Below are 25,595 nucleotides of genomic sequence, written 5' to 3'. Positions count from 1 at the left end.
ATGACATATTAATACTTCTCAGGGAAGTAGTGGTCACTCAGGTCACAACCGGTTCTCTCATACACAGTTCGGTCTAACATATAAATGACAATAAAGCAGAATAAATTTTAAAGATTGGTTTAATAAAACAACTGCATTTTGGATAGCAAAGCTTGAGCTGCAATAACCAGAACTACACAACACAACAATATGAAAATGATGACAATAAGAGTGAAGCATAACAATAATGCTATCATAGTGCCACTAGGATAAATGAACGATTCCCTATCTAAATCATATTTCAAGCACATCATGTTAAGCTCTAATCCTGCCTTTCAGGTTCCCCCGGAAGGACATCAACCCTCATACCTGAGCAAAGGCGTGTAATCTGCGTCCGCATCTGCAACGGGGCATTCAGCATACAGTTGTGGTTCCCTGGCTGGAGTCTCCTTCTTGACGTGCAATAGGACTAGAAAGTGTTTTTATAATGAACACAGCAGATGTTCTAAGAAAATGTCCCTACGTAAGGATGTGTATTTTCTACGAATGTTGGAGACTAAACTTCTACCACGTTTACCAGCAATGTACCAGACTTTAGCCTTGACTGAAGCACCTGGTGATCAAGAATGCGTTGTTTGAGAACACAGTGCTAAACTAAGCAAAACAGTTTGATAGAAGAAATTAAAACAAGACTGTAAAACTGGTTATTGTAAAAATAACAATGCAAAGCTGAATAAAATATATCTAGGTCAAGGTGCACAGCGGCTTAGTATATTAAACTAACGTGCATGGAGCTGTAATTAAAATGGCTAAACAACACCCTCCCCTTGTCGGTAGAAAGTGGTTCAAGCCAAAACTAAAATATCTCAACCTAAAATATACCTAAAACCCTACTAAATTCTGACAGGTTAAGAGGACACACAAGCATACTATTTGACAATTTTAAAACTGAGCCTGCGGCTTAGAACTGAATTCAATAAGAAAAAAAAAAATATGTAAATTTAGAAGAGTTCCGAATCAAACACGAGTCATGGAAAGCAAGAGATCTTCCACTTCGGCAGATGACAAAATGGGAAAATCCACACGAGTTCTCCAAAGTGTCTTGGAAAGTTTGTATTTAACAGGGACTGTATTTCTGCCGACGACCTTGCCACTTGAAGTGCATAGGTCTCGCGTGCAGATGTAAGGGCCACATGCTTCTGAAACAATGAAGCCTTGAGCCTACTCAACTTGTCAAAATTCACCTTTGAAGTAGCAATATGAAGCCAGATATCAGCTACCTCCTTCAATTTAGTGGGGGGGAACAGCATGTTCCCGCAGCATGTAACGACCTTAGAGACTGAAACAACATAATCTATTCCGGCTCGCATGCCACAACTGTCTTCACTGTTGAGAAGGACATAGCTGCCGTTTCAAAGCACCTGGAACGTAGGTCTAATGAATGGGACTGGAACTCCCTTCAGATAACAAGCCAAGTTTTCAATCGAGGCGTTACACGCCCCATGCAAGGACAGCTATTTACAAATCATCGAATGGCTGACTGAAGTCTCGCATTCACTACCGCTAAGAAAGACCTCTTTCATGCCATTGAAGCATTTGTACGAGAAGGGAAGCTCCCACACCTCATGGATGTAACTATCTCCCAACTTTTCATATCTACCTACAGGAATGTGTTTCAAACAGGAGGTGAATTGTAGTGTTGAAATAGGCAGATTAATAACCCCATGTATTAACCACTCTGCCGAAGGTATTTCGGCCACAGTAAAAGGCAATCTTTCTATTTTCTCGATGTTAAGCATGACATAAGTCGCTTCTTTCCTAGCCATTAATTGTTGTTGCCGCGTTAGATTAAAGGAAAAAAATATTTCCCTGGCAATGACGTGCTGCCACGGAACTCGACCCGTCTTCAATGTTTGAAGCGTCCAACCCAACTGCACAATGGACTTGGTCTGACTCTGCCCATGGTACAAAGAAGACATATCAGATCTTATAATGTCTTTAGCAGAAGATACAATGTTGTTTATTGTATATATCCAGTCGGACAAGGTGTTCCCATTATCTACAACAGCTAATGCCTTTTTTAATTTTCCTGATCTATTTGCCTTAAACGTGCTGCAGTATCTTGTTGGGATAGCTTCCATATTTCATTATAGACTCCATATAAGAAACGCTTCCTACGAGGTGTTCAGCGGCCTGACAAGAAATTTTGTAAGTCAGTGGTGTTAGAAAAAAGATTGAGGTTTGCTTTAACCGCCTCTAGTGAGGATGATTTTAGCCACTGTTGGCACAATTTTCCTACACTATGGGGGTCATTCTGACCCCTGCGGTCATGGACCGCCGGGGCCAGGGTTGGAGGGAGCACCTCCAACAGGCTGGCGGTGCTCCACAGGGTATTCTGACCGCGGCGGTTCAGCCGCAGCCAGAAAGGGAAAGCCGGCGGTCTCCCGCCGGTTTTCCTCTACCCTGTAGAATCCGCCGCCATGGGGATTCTGACACCCCATACCGCCATCCCCAGGAACAGGATGGCGGTATGGGGTGTCGTGGGGCCCCTGGGGGCCCCTGCAGTGCCCATGCCAATGGCATGGGCACTGCAGGGGCCCCCGTAAGAGGGCCCCACTTTGTATTTCAGTGTCTGCTTTGCAGACACTGAAATACGTGACGGGTGCCACTGCACCCGTCGCACCTTCCAACTCCGCCGGCCCAATTCTGAGCCGGCGTCCTCGTGGGAAGGCCGTTTTGCACTGGGCTGGCGGGCGGCCTTTTGGCAGTCGCCCGCCAGCCCAGTGCAAAACCCAAAATACCCTCAGCGGTCTTTCGACCCCGGAGCGGTATTTTGGAGGGGGGAACTCTGGCGGGCGGCCTCCGCCGCCCGCCAGGGTGAGAATCACCCCCTATATGTTGTAATTATATCTGCATGTTCTGGTAATATATAGCGAGGGTCTGGCCTACTCGTCCTAAAACCCCCGAGGAGTTAATAAGACATTGATGACACCCGTTGGTATCTATGGGCCACAATAACTACCCACCTGGACGTGTCAGTGAAGCATTAAATGTACCATTCTGGACCCACTCATTGAGCTCATCTTTAGTTACATTCGTGTACTTTTGCCAGTTGTCACTTTTTGCAGGGGCAGGTATACTGGGCATGTTTAATTCCCTGATTGTTGCTAAGCCTAAACTACTTGTTTGTTGCACTGTTTCATTTAAAAAGATCATTTGAACAGGGATGAGACATGCTCTAAGCAATGTTTCCTTTCCCTTGATCTGCCAATTTTTCGTTCCCCAAACACTTTTCAAATCAATAGATTTGGACCAATATTCATAACCTTCTACTGATAACCGGGAAACAAAAGATTCTGAATATATAAATTTTGTATTGGTCAATAACATATGTATATCCTTAGTAGGAGTTACTTTAAAATATTATGACTCAGCATTCTTTTGATGATGCCCAGAAAAATACGCAAACTTTTCAGTATAAGTTTTAGAAGGAGGAGTTGGGCAATGTTCCCATTGCGTGTAATTAAATATCGTTTTGGGATTACTCGCTCTATGTATTAAGTGGTGCCCACAATAATTATTGCAAAACATGTCACCATAAGTTTCTTTGAATTGGTAAACATCTTCGTTTTCAAAGCCAGTATAATATTGTAATTCTGCCATCATAGAATCAACTGTTTTCACATCCCAATCATCAGATACAATGCCTGGTATGACTATATCATTTATTGACAATTTTAACACATCTGGTATTTGAATAATTTCTGTGGGACCATATATATTGAACATTACTCTGTCCCAAACAATCCCATCAGGAATTGGCACTGCGGAAATGTTCACAAAAGACAAGACTCTTCAGACCTTATGTGATGAAAAATGTGGTTTCAAAACCTCCTCTACCTGTTCAACCGCTGATCTTTCAGAAAGAAAATGACAATGTATTAACAAGAAAAAGGTAATGACAAAACCAATCCAAAGTAGAACTGCTAGAACAGTCAAAGAAAGCCATATATAGTTCCATGGAAAAATGAAGTATGTTTCTTTAAGCCAGTGTGTTAGCTTACATGCACCTGACAGATCAGCTGTCGAAGAGGCAAATTAGTCTGATAAACCATTGTTGAAGTCGGCAAAATAACCAGAGGCAGTTTGTGCAAATGGCGTAGCCGTTGTCAGTGGTGGAGTTGGTGTTTCCTGTGGTGGCACACTATAGACAGCACCATCCATTTGGCTTGTAGTCGAATTGACTTGGTCAAATGTTTCCAAATTATTTGATGATAGTGGAACTAATGCAAGATCATCCTTCACCCTCCCCAAGCTCGGAGAGGTATCAGTGTTGATATAAAAAACTTGAGCGGAACTTCTTCTCCAGTAGTGAGAGGGATTCAGGAACTACTGAATAGTCCTCTTGGTCAGCTGTGCAGGATCGGCCACATGGTGTAATTTGACATTGTCAATTGAAACAAAATGATTTTCTTTAGCACCTGCCAACAGTGGTAGAATAACAGTTCTAGTACTGTGTATCCCAGTACAAGGACTGGAGCTCGATAAGAAGAGCCAAATTCATTTTTCACTGCGACCTTTTCACGTACAAGATCCCCAACTCTGGGAATCCAGCCGGTAGATGTTACAGGCACATACTTAATTCCTGTGGAGGCAGCACTTTTAGAAGAATTATCATCGCGGAACTGTTGTAATTCCTGCAAAACAGTGACACGTTCAGTTATGTCAAAAGGTGTTTCTGCTTCCTCCACGCCAGGACCATCAAGATCCGGAACAAACATTCGAGTTCCGAACACACACTCATATGAAGTACGAACCCCCAGGGACCTTCTTGGCAGGTTATTTAGTGCTCTCTGAACTTCATACAGGTAATTAAGCCAACTACGACCTGTACCTAAGACTCTGGCTGTTGAGGATTACTTTAAGTCATGGTTTAATCGCTCCATGACACTATTTCCCTCGGGATGAAATGGAGACAAGTACTGCAGTTGGACCCCCAACGAAGCCATGGTGTCCCTGAATGCCCTTGAGGCAAAAGCAGGGCCCTGGTCCGAGTGGAACGCCGCAACTGCATATGCACCGATAAAGACTCGCAACTCTTTAATAACAGTCCGAGTGTCAGCCGAGTGTTGTGGCCACACCCATACAAATCTGGAGCATGAATCAACAGCGACTAATATGTATTTGCATGCACTATCAGGTGTTAGTGGACCGCAGTGGTCCAAGTACACACACTGTAACGGTTTGCTTGAAATCAAGAGGGGTGTCTGCGGCGGGTGCTTGGCTGTGGAAACTTTAATTTGTTGACAGATGTCACAACAAAGGACATACTGCTTAGTCTCTTTGCAGAGACCGGGCCACTAATAACGGGCCTGTAAGATTGAAATTGTAGCCACCACACCAGCATGTGCAGATGCCACCCCCTCATGTGCTCCTTTGATCAATTGTGGTCTTATATCTTTGTTAGGGATATCGCGTACGCCTACGCCTGGTATTTTAACTTCAGCGTTCAGCATACTTCCCATAAAGTATTGATATTTGTTAGGGAATCCTTAAGGGTGAAGCGCACCATCAGCCGTAGCTTTTATGGCAGCCCAAATGTCTGTGTCTGGTTTGGAACTCTAACGAGTCACTGCAGCTACAGTGGCTACTGCCACTGCTGACTTTGCGGCTTCATCAGCCAAAGTATTTCCAGCAACGTGTATTCCAACGCGCTGGTGTCCAAGTGTATGCACAACATGGACCTTCGGTAGCGTCTGTTTCAAGTCTGCTACCTTCCCCCACAGTAGTCTGTGTTTAATGGTGTTGCCTTTGGAATCTCTGAACCCATTCTGGCGCCATCAATGCAAATATTCATTAAAGGACAGGACACAATAATATGAATCACAAACAATCAGCGTAGGCTGTGCCGGATCCGTATGTTCTAGTGCCTTCAGCAGAGCGTTTAGCTCAGCCAATTGTGCTTTACAATCCCCTAAGGTCTGTGTAAAGGTATGTAGGGGACAGAATTTATCACCTTCCATATAGCCACTTACGACTGCGCAAGCAGCAGAATATTGGTGTTTAGTTCCAATTACTGTTGTGCAGAGCCATCGGTGTACATGACTCTATGATGTTGATCAATGGGCAAGGTATTTGCTGGAACTGGATATTCTACTTCATATTGTAGAAATTCCTGAGTTTGTAACTTTGGATCAAAAATGTAGTCTACATCAGTGGCTGTTAAAGACGTAGCCCATTGTATCCAACGTGGATGTAGTGCTTTTGCGTTCGGAACGCTTGCTTTTGTAACAGCCTCTAGGGCTGGAATTGGAGAAACAACAATAATGCGTTTTCCTTGGGCAAGAGGTCTTTCTTTAATAACAGCCATCTGCACAGCAGTGAGGATTTTCTCTGTGGGAGCAAAGCGCTGTTCGGCTGCTGAATACAAATTTGTTTTGTATGCAATCAGGACTGTCTCACCTTCATTAAATGTCACATAGGTGAAACCGATGGCCCCAGCTATTGCCCTGATGACCAAATGTTTTTTGTTGTCCCTTTTGTGTAAATGGTTTGCTGCTAGCATATCTGTCTGCAACTCTCGAAGAGTGCGTGTATGTTCAACTGTCCAGAATTTACTTGAAAAATCGTGACGTATTAAGTCATATAAAGGTTTTATGCGCGTAGCATAATCAGGAATGTAGGTTCTGCCAAAATTTTAAATTGTAATTTTTTTTTATCGTATTCGGTGGTTGTAATTGTGCACATTTTTCTAAAAATTGTGGCGCTAGGCTCTTCCCTTCACTCGACAGCTCATATCCTAGAAACAGGACACTGAGGAAGGCAATTTTTGTTTTTTTTAAAGTTCAATTTGTAGCCAAGTTCGGCAAACCCTACAACAATGAGGGCTACCCGTCTTAAAAGTTGTAGTAACTCATCATCCATGAGATATATATCATCTACATATGACAATGCTTCAGAGTCAATCTCGTGTAAGGTGGCAGTCACACGAGCTGAAAACAGTCCAGGGCTGTTTTTATAACCCTGAGGAAAACAACAGAATTTTTTTTGAGAGCCTAGTGCGCTTAAGCATGTTAAGTCCCTGCTTTCAGGCGCTATATTCTGGCAGAAGAACCCTTTTGAAATGTCTAAAGTTGTTTCGTATTTTTTCCGCACTATGTTGCTCATTATTTTACCCTGAAATTGAGGTTTTTATGGTCTGGCCCCAACACTATCTCCACCGATACTTGAATATGTTTCCGCTATTATTTTAGGCATCTCTCGTTCTTGATCTTGTTGCGGGACATCATGGAGCCGCATGCCCACTGCAAGTGCAACTGCTTCCCTTTTAAGGTTACTTAAAATGATTGAGGACACTTTGGCAAAGTTGCCCATCAGTTGCATCCCCAAATCTAGGGCCGGAGCAGCCCAGTATTCATCTTGAATTTGTTTAAGCACTTCCGGTAAGTTGGCAAGTGTTGGTGTACCGTGTGCATTTGTATAGAGCGCTGCAAATACTGTGCCCCATGTTTTACAGTTTTCTACTGTAGGGACCATCCCAAAGAGCAAGCACATTGTTAATATTCTATGTTTATCCTGAGGTCCTGCATGGGGAAATACTGCCTCCAGTGTATTTATTTTTTGTGCTAGCCAAAACTGAGTTTTCTCTCGTTTGGGAGGTACTTTACCCATAATCGAATGTACAGTCACCGGATTTATACCTGGTTTTACTGCATGTGGATGTGCTGGAGCAGCACGTGCTGGGTTTGTATTTAAAGTTTGCATCACGAATTGTACTAATTGTCTATATATTGCTATTAACTCAATGTGTAAGCAAAAAACCTCAGCTACTGCTAAATTCCCAACCGCATGATGTGGTGTTTAAGTGGCCAATAAAGGCCAGGTAGGACCATCATTACTTAGTGGACCTAACCTAACTGCTAATATTGTATGGGGTAGGGTGTCATCAAGCCAATTATTATGTTCTTGCTAAGATAGAGGTATCTCTAAATATGCGTACGCTCTGTATTTTCCAGGCACATTCGCAACCGTATATGTGTGAAATGTATTTGTGTTCCCATCAACTGCTGGAAATGTGAGCCAAGAGTAAAAACTTTCTGTTCTATAAGCTGCGTGGGAGTACACCACAAACGTGACTGGACCTCCCTGGGCCGTTAGGCCATTTGCTAATAAGTGTGCTGTGAGAGGTTGTCTCATGTTAACAGCTATTTGTACATTTTGGGGATTTTTCCATGATAGTAGCAGTATGAGTTCAGAGAAGGCACACCAAAATGGGGTTTTCCTTTTAAATTTCAAGTTTGAACAACCACCAGCTGTAGTAGGATTACCTACACAGCTGTCGTGGAAATCATCAGTACCACGGTGGTATCCGTATACGGCACTGAGGTGTCATTATATAAAATGAGACTGAGATACTCCGGTGGATGTGTATTTTCTACGAATGTTGGAGACTAAACTTCTACCATGTTTACCGGCAATGTACCAGACTGTAGCCTTGACTGAAGCACAGGGTGATCAAGAATACGTTGTTTGAGAACACAGTGCTGAACTAAGCAAAACAGTTTTATAGAAGAAATTAAAACAAGACCCTAAAACTGGTTATTGTAAAAATAACAATGCAAAGCTGAATAAAATATATCTAGGTCAAGGTGCACAGCGGCCTAGTGTATTAAACTAACGTGCATGGAGCTGTAATTAAAATGGCTACACACCAACTCCAAATGAGGTGTCAATGCATTGTGTTATGTATAGTATGGTAAGTATTTCATCATGTGTGGTACAATGTCAGCATGTATAGTGTTAAACTTGTCCCCCTTATCTGGATTGTAGAATCTTCTCATGTGGCAGCTTGAGTTTTCTTTGTGTAGACATGGAGGGTGGACCCGAAAATTAGAGCCTGACCAAATTTTGGCAGCGCCATTTCACGTAGGCTCTCATTATTCTAATGAGACTACTGGATTTGGAGACGCAAGATCGTCCACAGTGTGGGGGACTGAGTCTGACCCACGGTGGAGGACACTTGTCGCTCCAAATCATGGCTTTGCTCTGGCTAATTAGCAGTGCCTCATCTCTCCCAAGAGGTAGAGACGATTGGGCAGGCGAGCGCATGACATATTGATACTTCTCAGGGAAGTTGTGGTCACTCAGGTCACAACCGGTTGTCTCATACACAGTTTGGTCTCACATATAAATGACAATAAAGCAGTATAGGTTTTAAAGATCGGTTCAATAAATCAACTGCATTTTGGATAGCAAAGTGTGATCTGCAGTAACCAGAACTACACAACACAACAATATTAAAATGGTGTCGATAAGTGTGAAGCATAAAAATAATGCTATCATAGTGCCACTAGGATCGATGGACTATTCCCTATCTAAATCATATTTCGAGCACAGCATGTTAAGCTCTAATCCTGCCTTTCAGATTCCCCCGGGAGGACATCAACCCTCATACCTGAGCACCATTGATGATCAGCGGCTGGATGTGTGTGATGTACACCATTGTTGTGTAACACTGGCTGCAGGTGAGATGCTTGCTTTATACTCTCTGTTTCTGCATACTGATAAGTGGTGGTTGGACCGCCACGGTCACACTGGTGGTGTGTAACATCATGAGTACACTTTCCCTCGGCCTGTTTGTCCTGCTTTGTCACCGCAGTGGTCTACATTGCCTGGCAGTGCCAGTTGAACCACAGCAATCTTTGCTCCACAGACCCTCCAGGATCATAATACAGTGGTCTGACCACCAAGCCAATGGCGGTCGATCGCCGCCATCGCGGTGCATGGACTGCCAAACTCATAATCAGGCCCAAAGTCCCAAGGTAAACACTTTTACCAGGATGACCTGCAAGGTTTATCCCACCTCTGCTACATCACTTCTGGCCTGAAGTCTTAGAGAGGCACCAGTCAATCACAGTGATTTTGATTGACACAGTGATTTATGATTGCCACATTACTTTTTTTCCATTCCCTTTGCCTTGAACCTTTAAAAACTCAAATCTGTGTTTCCCCTTGCCCATATGATCTAGGTGTCTCTATACTGATAAAAAGGTTTCTGTTCTTTGAAATTGGTTTAGGAATGTTATTGTGTTCTTTATCTAAATTTTGAAAATAACCAGTGTGGGATTACTAAATTGTTAGGAGTATCACCACCAAAAAGGCAGTTTTCCTGATATTAGTGGCAGTGAAGATGAAGGACATGTTCAGAGAAAAATAGCTGAATTGGCACCCAAATGCCAGGAAAGAGGACAATGAGAAAGCCTTCAGGATCTGGGAAGAGGCCGGCCAAGCATAGATCACTTCTGAGGAGAAGGGGGATAAGGGTGAAAATAGGCATGTGCAAAGTTTGCATAATTTTCTTTTGTGTAATTACACATAATTACAGCAAAATTACTTGCAATTATGCAAAATGCAAATCTGTCATTTCACACCGAAATGAATCTGCGCTTTAACATATGGTGAGAGGATACATTTGAATAAAACTACCACTAGCACCAGCGGCTCTCGTTCTGTTTTTTCCAGTTCATTTCCTATAAACTATGACCATTACATTTTTACTGCAAATGGCACATAATTACGCAAAGTGGCATAATTGCATCATTGTGGAAATTTCACGTAATAAGTGTAATTTGAATTTCCCAAATATATACGTGAAATACAAGGTGTAATTTAAATTACTACATGAATTTTAATTTGACCATATCAGAGTCGTACATTCACCAGCTCAAGCAAGTTGACAGAAAGGCTGAGAGGGACTTAAAATGAGCTATCCTTATGGTAGAGGAGAAAAAGCCTGCCTTGGCTGCTGAGGAGAAAAAAATGCTTCCTTCACGGCAGAGGAAGAAAAGCTGTCCATGCTGTTTTGAGAATAAGGCTGTTTTAGATCCCCAGTAGAAAAGGGCTGCCCTGGCTGCTGAAAAAAGAAACGTAGTTGAAGCCATGGTCTGCTGAAGAGATACAAGAAGCAGCAGCCATCTGATTAGAGGAGAAAACAGTTGACTTTGGGAGAGTGAAGGCCATGTTGGCCTATGGAAGAAATCAGCTCAGAATGGAATTGAGAGCTGTGGGGGGCGGGCATCATAATCCAGTGAGGTTAGTGGTTGCAATAATGAAGTAACCAAAAAGGGAAATTACTTATCCACATTTCTTTAGAAATTGTAGCTATGAATGTGGTTGGGGGTTATGAGGTCATATTTTACATGCACAAAGTAGATCAGGAAGTTCAGGGGGTAGCCTTTGGAAGAATATGCGCACCCACAGGTGACACCAAAATGAACATGGAAGCATTAGAGTTGATTCAGTACTAATCCATGAAGGCTAAACTTAATCACAAAGCTGATCTCACTCACAAAATCTTGAATGTTAGGGACAAAGTAATCACAGCTGTCTTCAGAGGATTTCTCATTTATGTCTCCTAAGGTGTTAGAGAGTCGGGTGGAGGCCGGTAAATTAACTGACTATGATGGGCTGTATAATATAATCAATAGTGTGCACTATTGTGTCAATGTTTCATCAGCACTTGATTGACTCATTAGCTAACATTCTGCATGGGTGGGTAGTGTAGTGCTCGAAGGAACTGATTTCCAGTATGATTGGGGGTTGCCCTAGAGTCCCTTAGTTGGTAGGTGGCAAAGAAGGTAAACTGTTGATCCAGAAGAGCTCTAGGAAGTGATTCCAGAGGGTCACAGTAAATGGGGTCCCAGCCACTACTCAGTAGGATACCAGCTCCAGCCAGATCCTAGTGTTGTCAAAGCTGGTCTCCCCAGATTAATATCTGGAGGTGTTCTGTAGAATAAGACATGTCCATGGAGTGGCTTATGATCACCCTAAGCCCATTCTCCTCTTACAAGGATGGATATATGCCAAGACTGGGTAGCAGTGTGTTGCTGCTTGCCTGACGTTGATACTTGGCAGTGAACTTCCACAGTCAGTTAGGGAACTAGTGGGTGAATCCTCTTGGTTGACCCACCAAAGGGTATTGACCCTATGGTTAATGTACAAGGACGACAAGGAAAGTAAAGGTTGGGGGGCAAGTGAATGAGTCAATGCGTGAATGAGTGCTTAGGTGATACCTGTTTCGGCAGTTGTCGGATTTGTTTTTAATAAACTGGAAGAAATTATTTTATTTTCATATATTTAAATTTGTTAAGTAAGTAGGTTCAAAATTAAGTGAGTAGTATTATAGCATTTTTATTTTATTGTACATTTAAAATAAATCTATACAATTAATTTAAATGTAATTAATATTTATAATGAAAATAAATTTACCCACTGTTTTAAAAATTTAATGACTTTACCTTTCCGTATTATTTGCAATAGGGAAATCTCTCCACCTGACTGTTGGGTCTTGTATGAAGATGTCTAGGGAAAATTAAAAAGTGCATTTAACTAAAACACAAATAGTAAACAATATTTTTCTGTTAAATATGAATGTGAATAATTGTATATATATATTACATTTATTAACTTAATTTTGAATTAAAACTTTAATTATTTTAAATAAAGTAAATCTGTAAAAAAAATACAAAGTTCTGACATTTCTATTAAAAACAAAAATTCCTATTTAAAGTAAAAAAAAACATTATTATGCATTAATGATTATTAAAAGAGGTGTATACAATAGCTTAAATGGCTTTAATATTTCATACAAACTAATGCTACATTAAATTATACATTATAAAAATATTGCTGAGGGGACAGGCCAAGTTGAGTATGAAGTGGCAGCTGAGTTGCTGAGCTCCTCTTCACCTCGGTCCAGACAGCACAGATAGCACCCAAAAGCTGCGCTTCATCCCCAATTGTTCACCCAGGAGCACAGAGGGTCATCCTGTAAATCCAGTAAACTGCGAGGAACTGATCTCTTCCCTCTCTCAAAGGTGGAAGGGGTGGCATAGCAGCGGGCTGCGAAGGACTTTGTCCACTATCTTGTGAGTAGTAAAGGCAACAACCTGGGACTGGCTTGGATCCCTGGATTTCTCTATAAACGACAAGGAGCTGCCAACATCCTTCGACTGGCTCACCTAATCAGAAAAGCTAATAAACATGACATCCCAGAATTAACTCTCTCCCTCAACGTAGAGAAAGGTTTTGATTGTGTGAGATGGACTTTCCTATCAAAGGTGCAACACAAACTGTAGGGGAGTAGGAATTCGGGGAGAAAATCCTGGCAATTTACACTAACCCTACTGCATTTTTCAAGTTGAATGGGCAAGGTATGATACCCATTTCCCTGGCATGGGGAATAAGAAAGGGATTCTCCCTGTTGTTCTTCCTCTTTGGTCTGGTGGCATGTTACCCAAATGTCAGGCCGACACAGTTGATAGCATGTGTGTCTGTCACATAAGGCAAATTGACAAATCCAATGTGTAACTGGCCTTAGTCAAATGTCACTGTTAACAATTGGAGGTAGATGTCACAGTACAACCTATAACATTTGGTTTCTCACATAACAGGTCTACCTGCCACTTAGAACATAGAGACCACTCAAGAGACTGCCACTACCCCCATGGATAAAGCCTTCTGTGAGGACAAAACTCTTGGACATGTGGATATTGCGGGTGGTTCTGGCCCATCTGGGCAACCTGGTCAGATGACACCTATTAGCCTCACTGTGACTACATCGAGTCCTCTGAGCCCGGTTGCGTCAACGTTTCAGGCAACCATTCACCCCCAAACCTGTGTCCCAAGGACAGTGACAACAATCTTGTGCCCCCCAGTCCAGGATTCTGAGTCACAGCAAGACAACTCCAACAATGATGGTCCTGCAACGATTAGCAGGGGGGCAAGCTATGCCAAGTTCACAGGCACTTGGGTGCAGGGTGCATAGGAGGGATGGTGTGAGCCAGTGGCATGTGGCTGCTGGGGATGGTTCTGGCCAGGACATCATCAGCCAAGTCTTGGGAGCATACCGACAATCCCAAGGTGTGATGAACCAGGTACTGGTCGAACTCAGGGAGATCAAGGAGCTACAGAGGAAATTCAAACATGAAATTTATGAACATTGGGAGGCCCACAATACCAACATTGCCACACTGACAGGGGTGCTGTGAGACATCAACACCACCCTGCATAGGGATCGTCACCAACACCAGACCCCTTCTGCAGGCCATTCAATTCCAGCCTCTTCTACATCTGTGGCAGCCACTGGAAGGGAAGCCCTGCCAGGGGAAAGACCTGCCTCAGACACACTAGCCTCTGCAGCTGAAGAACTCTCCACCTAATGGGAACCTCCACCACCCAAGCACCCGAGAGGTGCAGATGGCAAGACACAAACCACTGCCAGCAAGTGAGCCCTTCCTGATGAAGCTCCTTTGTGTGCCACTGATTCACCATGTTGACTGTTCTCCAACCACTTTCCATTTTCCATGCTAATAGGACACTGGACTTTGGACTCCAAATGGTGTGGCATCTGCTCTAATGATTACACCCCCCATGATTGATTCCTTCACTGTCAATTTCTTTTTTGGAGTTCAACCTTAATTTCCTGTGCACATGTAAATAAACATAACTAACACTAAAACAATGCTTACAAGTAATTTCTCATCATTGTGAGATGTTGAATGTGAAATCCACATGATGCAAATAATTAATTCATAAGATGGTAATGGATGGAAGGAAATGTCACAGGTAGTGGCATGCAGAGGATTACTACCAACACAGTGACACAAGTGACTAGTCACACCAAACATTTTATTGTGTACTGTACAGCACATGCGCTGCCAAAATGCCTGGACTGTTATAGCCAATAATGGCAGAAATATGTTGAGTCAGGCTAGATATCTCAAGGTACCATCCCCCAGACCACAGAAGAAAGGGCTATGTCAGACGTCATCCCCTAGGATAGGCTAACAGATGTGTGGATGTTGTCACCAGTATGAACCTCTATCATATACCAAAACAAAGTCTACCAACTTGACATATGCTATGACACAGACAATGGGCAGTACAACAGTCCCTAGTCATAGGTCCATCCTATTATAATGAACAAGCACCTGATGGTATGATGCCAACCTATGTCAGTGTTTTGGCACAGACACTGTAACCTGCAAAGAGGAAACATTTTGACAGCTGCATTCAGGTCATACAGGATCATTGTCAACACCATGTGAATGGGGAATGTATGGTTTGCAGTGGATGACAATATGTATCAAGGCCATATGATTACACACATGAGACAATTGGATCAACTCACCACGTCAAACAAGTGTATTGTGCACTTCAGAATTCCTCCCACCCACTTTCTAAGCTGCTTTTGGCAAAGGACTTATACCCTCCAAATCTGTGACCAGCATTACCTGGAGCAATCCATGCCCACTTCATATGTCAGGACATTATCAGCTACATGCTAATATCACAACTCTGAAATGCCCACATGTGGATGGCATGGTGAAGAGCCCTGAATAAAACACAATGCAAGGCGTTCAGGCATGAAAAACCCATCCATGTGACCATAACCTTACATCAAAGTTCAGTAGATCCATACACATTTCCATGAGACTGACACAAACAGAAGATAATAATGGTATTACTTTTTTTCTGTCTGAATTTGAATCACACCTTGGCTGTACACTGCTTGGTGTCAGATCCCTTGCCCTTTGTGAAAAACATACCCTACTCAGCACATCCTGTCTTCACATACAATCACAGGAATCTCATATTATCACACACTTAAACTCAAGTAAAGTATTGATTGATGAGATCTGCCTCCAAGTCTTCACCTTCCTCCTCATCACTGTCATCCTCACTTGGCATTTCAGGATTTTCACCCGGTGGCACTTCTAGCTCCCCCTCATCTGGTATATATAGGATATTCCTACTCAGGGCAATGTCGTGGAGCATGCAGCAGGCCACATCTATCATACATACCTTTTTGGGTGAGTAGAGCAGGGCTTTACCAGTCTTGTCTATGCTACTAGATCTGGCTTTCAGGAGCCCAAAAGCCCACTCCACAACACGCCTTGTTCTTCCACGGGCATAGTTGAAGTGGACTTTCCAGTCATAGTTGGGTTCTTCTCCGGTGTCAACAACCATGGACCGTTTGGGTATGCAGAGTCCCCTGATATGGAATGGGACATCTGTGCAACAATGTGTACCTCTCACTGTTTCTTCTGCAGCACACATTTGTTACAAATACACATGACATATGTGACTTACCAACCAGCCAGGCCCTCTCTGTTTACAGTTGTGACATTAGCTATGGAATTGCGTTTCTCCGCACGATGAAGACATCATGGACTGAACCTGGATAACCTGGACAGACCTGTGAAATGTAGAGGTCCAGCAAACAAACATGTTGTACAATGATGGAATGGAAGTTCTTCCTGTTCCAATAGACTTGTTCATTGCCATGTGGTGGAACCAAGACCACTTGTGTACCATCAATGGCTCCCACAACATGTGGGATGTGTGTCAAACCATAGAAGTCATCCTTCACATGGGGTGAAATCCTCACGTTGACGTAACCGGATATAGCTGTCCAGGTGTTTCAACATTGCTGAGAGTACATAGCAGCAAATAGGGCCACTGTATTTTGAAAGGACACTGTGCCAGTAAGTACAACACAGCCAAAACTTGTACAATGGGTGGTATGCAATTTGGATGAAGAATGGTAGGCAGTAGTTCTGGCTCCAACTGAAGACAATTGTTTGCCTACTCAGATGGTACATCTAGGAGTTGTGTCTGTCTTCCATGGCCTGAAAGTCTGGCAGTGGACGGTAGACAGGAGGATGTCTGATCCTTCCCCTCCCTGGGTAGCTTTATAGGACAAGAAATGAGAGTAGCCATCATCCAATTCATTTCTGACAACATACATAATGTATGTTATTGACATACTGTGACAAGGCATGCCATGATTTGATGACATGATGCTCAGTACACGTTACCACTGACAACTACACAGAAGTAACATGTTTCCCCATTTCTTCACCACAAATGTGTACACATCATCTATCTGGACCACACATTTTTTTTTACATTAAACATGCTATTTGAAATGTGACATAAGTTCCCTCATTTAAAATAACTTGGGGGTGTATGTGACCAAAATAATCTTGTCAAATGTACCTGACAATGTACAATATTGCTGTCAAAGTAGAAGAACAAACATGACAGGACAAGACCAGCACTTATCAGTTGTTCAGACCAGTTGTTGGAGTTGTGATGCATTTTTTTTTGCTAAATACAACTGAAAATGCTATTAAAATGGCGGGTGCCTGACCAATGCCACTAGACACTAGGAACTGCCCACATCCGCCGGCGGAAGTCATCATGGCGGTAGGCGGTTGCTACCACGTTGGACACAGCGATAGGCTAACATTGTTGCCAGTGGCGGTTTTGGGCCAATTGCTGTGTTCACCAGCGGTGATGGCCGCATACCTGGCAGACGTGACCGCCTTGTTCTGGATGATCTCTCTCTTGACTTCTAACACTGATGCCAGCAAGACCTGCATGACCTGAGCTGCTGTGTACCGATTCTGGGAGCAATCATGCCACGTCCAGCAGATGATAGGGTCCTTGCCTTCTCCCCTGAGGAGCTGGAGAAGATGGTGGAGGGCGTCCTACCCCTCTAGGAACAGCTCCATGGTGCCTCAGACGAGCGGGTAGGTGCCTCATGTCCACTTTTTTCTCCCTGTACTTTGACTTATATTCCCTCCTCACAGGCAAGATTGTGCCCATGTGTGCCAAAATGTGTTGCAAAGGCCATGGAGCTGTAGTCGCTGTGGCTTAGGAAGCCACAGAGTTGTATTGTGTCCTATTCTTTTTTAATTTTCTGTCAGAATTCCAAGGCATATCCCACAAGATGTCACTTGACAAACTTAGTTAGTGGAGGGACTAGTCAGGGTGGTGGTTTGGTCTGCAGATTGGAAAATGTTTGTAATCTTCAGTGACTGGTATGTGCCACACGTGGGCATTTTGGGCTAAGCAGATAGTTCATTGCAATGTCTACTGACATGTATGTGACTCTGTCATTTTGTATGAGATCTGGGGACATCATTTCCTGTCTTGTGTTTGTGCATCCTGTGTTTATCTATACCCTTGATGTGGCATCATGTTGAAGAGTTTTCTACACATGTGTATTGAATGAGGATTGCTCCATGACTGTTGTCTTCATTGATGTTGACATCACATATGTTTGGGTTAATCCAGGGATAGCTAACTTGTTTGGCATGTCCAAGATATGGGTAGTGATGTTGCTTCTCATTGGAAAACAGGTTGGAGACCTTCTATTTGTGACTGTGAGTTCTGTGTCTCTACAACATCCAAGGGACAAATCTGTACTACCTACAAACTCAGATGTTGTCATAGTCATGGGTGTCAGACAGTGCGGGTGACTATCCTGGGGCTTACTGATTCTCTGTTTTGTGTATCCTTGAGACATTCCTCCCTGATATATTCAACCTGATGTCAAAGCTGTTCCTTTCATTGACACATGTAATGCCTCTCTGTATGACACTGATAATACATTCCTCATTCGGTTGTGACAGGGGCCACTTTTAGATCTGTACACTGTTGACATGTGTCCATTATGACATGGGTATTTCTATTTCAAATACACTAAGATGTTGAACGTTTGCATCAGTCTCAGATGGGTGTCATTGGCTTCATCCCAAAATGTTGGCACATCATGAAAGTGCAAAATTGATTTGTGCACAGACTTGTGTGTGAAAAATGGATGTATACTTTAAAATAGGATACTGTTGTTGGCTACCAGTTAACTGTGGTCTGCTGCATGTGGCATAGCATTGGGTATGGAGGGGTCACCTAGTTGTGATATGGTTTTGGTGTTGCCAGACTTCATCCATGCAATTGTAGTAGTCTGACATCCTGAATTTCTTGTGGGCAACGTTTTGAAATCCAGATGGCATGAAAGCACATGTCATGGCACATGCATGTGCCACTTAGGTGTAAGATGTTGCTGAGGCATACTTGACCAGCTGGCAATCTTTGTCACTCAGTGTTGTGGTTAAAGTATTATCAGGTACATGTTGTGAACCTATTTCTCATTATTTATGCAGCATCTGCACTGGCAAGTGAAAGAGACAGGCACAGCCAAGTGGGGAAGCATCTGGCCATGAGACCTCGGGTCAAGATACCACCATCACAGAGGGAACCATTGTCCCAGAGGGCAAGTGGAGTGCCACAGGGGAGACCGAACAATCTTCATCATCATCAGATTCCTCCTCCAGTGGTCACTCCCTAGGGGTGGCGGATCCATTGGGGAAACTCCCAGTATCATCCTTGTCTGCCACACCCACTCTATCACTACCCTCCTTGTTGCTCTCCATCCAGTTGGCCATGCCCACTTACCCAAGAGGGTGGGCGTCGTCTTTGCCGGATGCACCTCCGCCCCAGCCACTGTTAGCCCTGCTGCCCTCAGTGAGGAGGCTATTGAGCTCCTGAGAAGTATCTCTGTGGGTCGGTCTACCATTGTGAATGCCATACAGGGATTAGCAGGTCAACTCCAACAGACCAATGCATTCTTGGAAGGCATTCATGGCATTCATGGCTGCCCTACAAAGATCTTTTCAGGCTCTGGCATCCACACTGACGGCAGACAGTTACTCCCTGCCTTCCATCTCCCCTCCAGCTCTCTCTTCCAAGTCCAAATCCCCCTTTCCCTACCTACCCAAAGCACACAAACGGATCCTCAGGCATCCACCTCAAAAGACAATGGTAGCACACACGAACACAAGTACCACAAGACACATAAATAACATCCATCCGCAGACACAGCAACAGTCACTACTTTCCCTGACACTACCCCCACCCCCAGCATTACACACACAACATCATGCCTATCCACAGACACCACAACAACAGTCACTGATACAGCCACCATACCCATCATACCCCCAGACACCACCCCAGCTGACCTGCAGACATCCACCCCAATTACCACACCTGCAGACACCACAGCTACTGACACATCTATATCCAGCACATCCACCATACCTGCAGTCACCACATCAACAGACAACCACGGCATCCCCCAGCATCTCTACCTCCCAAAGCCCAAGACACATAAAAGCCCTCTCTCACTAGCCAACAGACACCCACCACACAAACACACACCTCCAATTAGCACACACCCAAGACATCCACAACTACACATCAGACAACCACTCTGTCAACCTCCAAATCCCAACCCCTTTCTGATGACCATCCTGGAGGACCCAAAAAACCTTCCATTTGTGACCCAGACCTTACCCCTGTTCTCCCCAGTACTATCCCCAAAAGATCTGCAGCCATCCCCAAAGCCATCCCTTCCACCTCCAAGGCCTCCCCTGCCCCCTGCAAAGACACATACCACTCCCACCCCAAGGAGAAGCCCACCCCTCCCAAAAAGGAGCCCCCCTCCAAATTCTAATCCCCCCACCCCCAGATAGTTTGTGGGGTGTCTGCCTGCCCCCTTGATGCCCCTTACTGTGGAGGTCACATGGCAGTTAGGAGTCAAGTAGGGGCACAACAATATGCCATGATTTGGATATTTATTGGACTGGCCTATGGCCTTTGTATGTTGTTGAAGCCATATTTGTTGTTCCCATTAAAGCCAATGAGTTGTTTTTGTTGGCTATACCTTTGTCCTCCAATTCCTTTCCTAGGTGATGTTGTTCCTGAGTGACTTGAGTTGTGTGTGTCCAGTTGTGTGTGTTTGTGCCTGCTAGCTGCTCCATGTGCTGTTGTCTGCAGTATGTGAGTTTGTGTGCTGTTGTCCCACAAGGGAAGGAAATATGTTGTGTGTTAGGTCTGTGTGTGCACTGTTTGGTATAAGTATTTTTTTTGTGTTGTTCAAAGCAGGCATGCATGGTGTTGGACTTGTCCCGCTGATATGGCTACTGTATACATGTGATCTGTGTATTCTTGTGTTTTTTTTGTGCAGACATGGAGTGTGTCCAGTTGCGCTAGGTTGCTTAGCATTTGGGTGTGTGTCCCTTGTAGTTACTTCATGTAGAGGTATGTCCCAAGGTGTTGGAGTTGTATGTGCCTTGTTGACTTGCCCTCCTCTATTGTGTAACTGTGCATGGCAATTAGTTTTGTTTTTTGTGTCCCTGAGATCCATGTGCAGCCATTTTCTGTGGGCATGTTGTTTGAGGGGCCTGTTCAATGTGACATGTGTCCCAGTGCAGCCTCCTTCCATGTGTGCTCCTGATGCTCCCATCCCAACTGTGCATGTATTGTTGGTATGGTGCACTTTGTCTATTTTATTTTTTTGTATCTCTTTCTATTGTGTATGCCATTGTGCGTTCATTATGTTATGATATGTGTGATGTGTGTGTCCACTGCAGGGTTGTTTCATGGGGTTGTTGTTTGGGTTGCATGCCACATCAATAGGTACGTGTGTCATATGTGTGGACAGTTCCTGGCCAGTGTTGAATGTAAATGTGTGAGCTGTAATTGTGTATGTGCTGTAGGTGTCTTGTTGTTGCTGTGTATTACAATGTTGTGTAGCTTTCAGTGCCCCTGTGTCTGAGCTGTGTGGCAGTGTGTATTTGTGTGGTGTTGTCGTGCAGTGTGTGTGTGCTGGAAAAGTGTGTGCATTGTGAGTGTGTATGTGTCCGTGTTGCTGTGTCAGTGAGTATATAATGTATAAAACATGTAGCTGCTGGCACTGGAGCCCGCCCTATGATGGGTTTTAAGGCTTAATTATGCAGGTAGGAGTGTGTACTTATGGTTGCTGTCATCCATGATGGCATTGATTTCATTGTTTGTCGGTGAGCATGAGCAGCTGCATAAAATTATCGAAGGGCTCCATGACGGCTCCGGATGTGTGTTGCTGCCTGCAGGCGAATGTCTCCCTTTATACTGTCCGTTTCCACCTTCTGATATGTGGTGGTTGGACCGCCACAGTTACTTTGGCGGTGTGCATTCTCATAGAGGGTCCAGCGGAAACATTGTCTCTGCCAGCCTGCTTATGCTTCCTCTGCACCGTTGCGGTCTGTGCTGCCTGGGGGTAGCAGTAGACCGCTGGCTGTCTTCTGTGGGTAGGACCGCCAAACCCATAATACGGTGGTTTGCTCCACCAGACCATTGATGGTCGGACCAGCAGACTTGTAATGAGGCTCTAAATCACTTGAACAATGAAAACAAGACATTATGGGGGTCATTCTGACTCCCGCCGGGCGCGGTCACCGCGCGCCCGGCGGGAGCCGTCAAAATACCGTACCGCGGTCGGAAGACCGCAGCGGGTATTTTGAGTTTTCCCCTGGGCTGGCGGGCGGCCTTCAAAAGGCCGCCCGCCAGCCCAGGGGAAAACAACCTTCCCACCATGAAGCCGGTTCGTAATCGAGCCGGCGGAGAGGGAAGGTGCGACAGGTGCTACTGCACCCGTCGCGTATTTCACTGTCTGCTATGCAGACAGTGAAATACAAGCGGGGCCCTCTTACGGGGGCCCCTGCAGTGCCCATGCCAATGGCATGGGCACTGCAGGGGCCCCCAGGGGCCCCGCGACACCCCCTACCGCCATCCTGTTCCTGGCGGGCGAACCGCCAGGAACAGGATGGTGGTAGGGGGTGTCAGAATCCCCAAGGCGGCGCAGCATGCTGCGCCGCCTTGGAGGATTCTGACGGGCAGCGGAAAACCGGCGGGAGACCGCCGGTTTTCCTGCACTGACCGCGGCCAAAGCGCCGCGGTCAGAATGCCCTGCGGGGCACCGCCGGTCTGTCGGCGGTGCTCCCGCCGACCCTGGCCCCGGCGGTCTGAGACCGCCGGGGTCAGAATGACCCCCTATCTTCTTGGAGAAGTCACAAATTCAGAACTACCAGCTCAGTCACTGGCAATACACTCAACTAACATTGCGGTGGCCACCTGACCACTTACACAATTAAAAAATTGATAAGGTCGTTTGAGGGCACTAAGGAACTGATCTTCAAAACCAACAGTGTCACTCAGGACTCTAAACTTTGATTCCCCCACCCTCACCAAACAAGATAGGTGGCTGATTTGGGAATAGACATCTCCCTAAAAGACTGCGACCTACTGTGGACAGGCATACCTAAATCTCTCTGAAGTATCTCTCAGTGAAAATTGGAATACAAAGTGATTTTCCAATAGACCTCACTCCAACCAAGTTACACTATATGAACTCTATGGTTTCCAACCTCTGCTGGCGGTGTAACCAAGAGATGGGTACTTTCAGACATGTGTGGTGGGATTGTGTGCTCTTCTAAACATTCTGGAAGGAGATTCTGGGTCACATCAAGACCACCCTGGGATACTTGCTGCTGCTGTATTCTTGGGTATACAACCAACCAAGATGGCCTGGTCAAACTGCTTGCCACATGGTTGAAGTCAGCAAGCAATTGATTACTGAAAGATAACATACCCACATCCTAGCTCTTTATGGTTTCACAAGATGTGACAGGTTTTAGCCATTGAGCATATTACACACATGTTAGCCAACACAAAATAATAATTCACTCACTTGTCTTTGGCAACACCTCAAAGACAACTTGTCGAGGCTTTAAAACAGCAGTCTCACTCCACAGAGGCTTAGGGCCATACAACTTTTTGACCACCCCTAAGAGAGTGGCCTTATAACTAATGCCAGAACAGAGAACACAACCACACCCTGCTTTACCTCCTCCCTTACCTTCTATCACCCCTGAAGCATTGCACTCTCCCTTGACTGGCTTGCTCTCAGTTCTATACACACGATTACCTTTTCCACTAAACTTGATGTTGTGCTGGCAATAAATACGGAGGGGGGGGTCTTGTTATTGGTTGAACCTCCATAAGCAATATACAAAATGTTTTATAAATGCTTTACGAATAAAAAGAAATGTTTCAAAAAAGTTTTTAAACTATTTTTTAATTAACCAATAAATATGATTTTTTTCATTACTTTTGTTTAAAAGTACAAGATAATATTTATATTTTTAACTAATTTAAATAATTTGATTCAATTTAACATTATTTCCCATGGCATTTTAACTCCCTACTGACATTATTTTTTATGGGAAAGCTTTGCATGCCAGTGGTTGGCCGTGTCTGGTGCTGGACTTTTTTTGCTGTAGTAACTTTAGAAGTGTAGTTTGTGAACAGCAATGTGCTTATTTGTTTCTGTGTGGGTGCTTGTTCTTCCCTAAAACCATTCCAAACCCTGCCAAAATACCACCTTACCCTACAGTAAATCACTCCCATTTAGTAGTAATTATGCCCCTTTTTCCTGCCACTCCTCTACTCCCTCCCACACCTATTACTAAGTAGTAAAGCTACATCTGTGAGGATCTTCTTGTAGGAAAAAATATGAGGGTAGGAGGTGGAGATTTTCACTCCTAAGTTTGTGAATAAAATGTTGTAGTAGTTTAGTAGCAGTATTGTAGAAAAAATAAACTTACTATTCATGCAGTTTGGGAACAGTCCTGTTTGATGACTTGCTTGGTGAATTTACCATCCACTCCATCAAGGGCAGCCTGAAGTAGTTAACTGTGAATATTAACTTCTGTTTCCATTTTAATTGGATTGGGACTTTTCACCATTAAGCTTTAAAAATGTATATCTCTAAGAAGCTTTAATCCATGTTCATGATAATTGTGTTCTTTTAGTCACTTCTTGTGTAAGTATAGTCTTCTAAATTTATTTAGGAATTTTATAGAGCCATTTTCTATACATTAAACACTTGGGGTTGCTTTATCATACTTTCATGCAACTCAGCAAAACAGTGTGCTGAGCTGCTCTGCATGAAAAGGAGAGGGAAGGAATGCTCCATATTTTCCAGTATATGGCACATCTTTGCTCTCTGTCTCCACTGGCGCACAATATGCTGCCTTGAGGCAATGAAGGCATCATTGCAGCGAGGTCAAAGCATGCCTGCAGTGTAGGCAGGATTGTTTTTGTGCAGGAAAGGGCATCGTCCCGCACAAAAACAATCCTCAGAAGCACTTTCCTCTTTCTAGGTGTGCTGCACAATGCAGCATACTTAGAGGAAACAACAAGGGGAAATATAGATATTTATCTTTGTTGTGACTCTGGTAGTAAGGCATATAGGCCCTCATTACAACCCTGGCGGTAAATCCCACTTACCGCCGTGCAGAAAACCAAAACAATGCAGCTGTGGCCGTGGAATTCCGCTACAGGAATTACGACCCACATCTCAGAATCCGCCACAATACAGACACCCACACAAGTCCGCCACACCAAAGGTCAGTGATAAACTGACGATAACAAAACCGACATCGTCACGCCAACAAGAATACGCCCACACTATCACGACCCACAAATCAACACGGCAGACTTTCAACCGCGGTAAACCAGTGGCGGTACACACCGCCACGCTCAAAATACAAACACATACACAAAACACTACCACATTGGACAATTTGAAATACACACACCTGATACACATACACACACCACACACCCAATCCAATATAAAACCCCCACCCACATTACCCACAAACTCTTACTACCAGAAATTTTAAAGCAGGTCAGAGAGAGACACTACCTTAAACAACACCAGCATCCACAGACACACAACACCATCACTTACACAACATCCACACACCTCAAACAACACACAACCACACATCCCTTCACACATCACAACACACACCATCTCACACATCACCCACACCACACCATGTCACCTCAGTGACACCCCAGGTTCTCTGAGGAGGAGC

The sequence above is a fragment of the Pleurodeles waltl genome, chromosome 11 (assembly GCF_031143425.1).
Source record: "Pleurodeles waltl isolate 20211129_DDA chromosome 11, aPleWal1.hap1.20221129, whole genome shotgun sequence".
NCBI classification, from domain to species: domain Eukaryota; kingdom Metazoa; phylum Chordata; class Amphibia; order Caudata; family Salamandridae; genus Pleurodeles; species Pleurodeles waltl.
The sequence above is the reverse complement of the archived record's forward strand: the minus strand, read 5'-3'. Positions refer to the sequence as shown.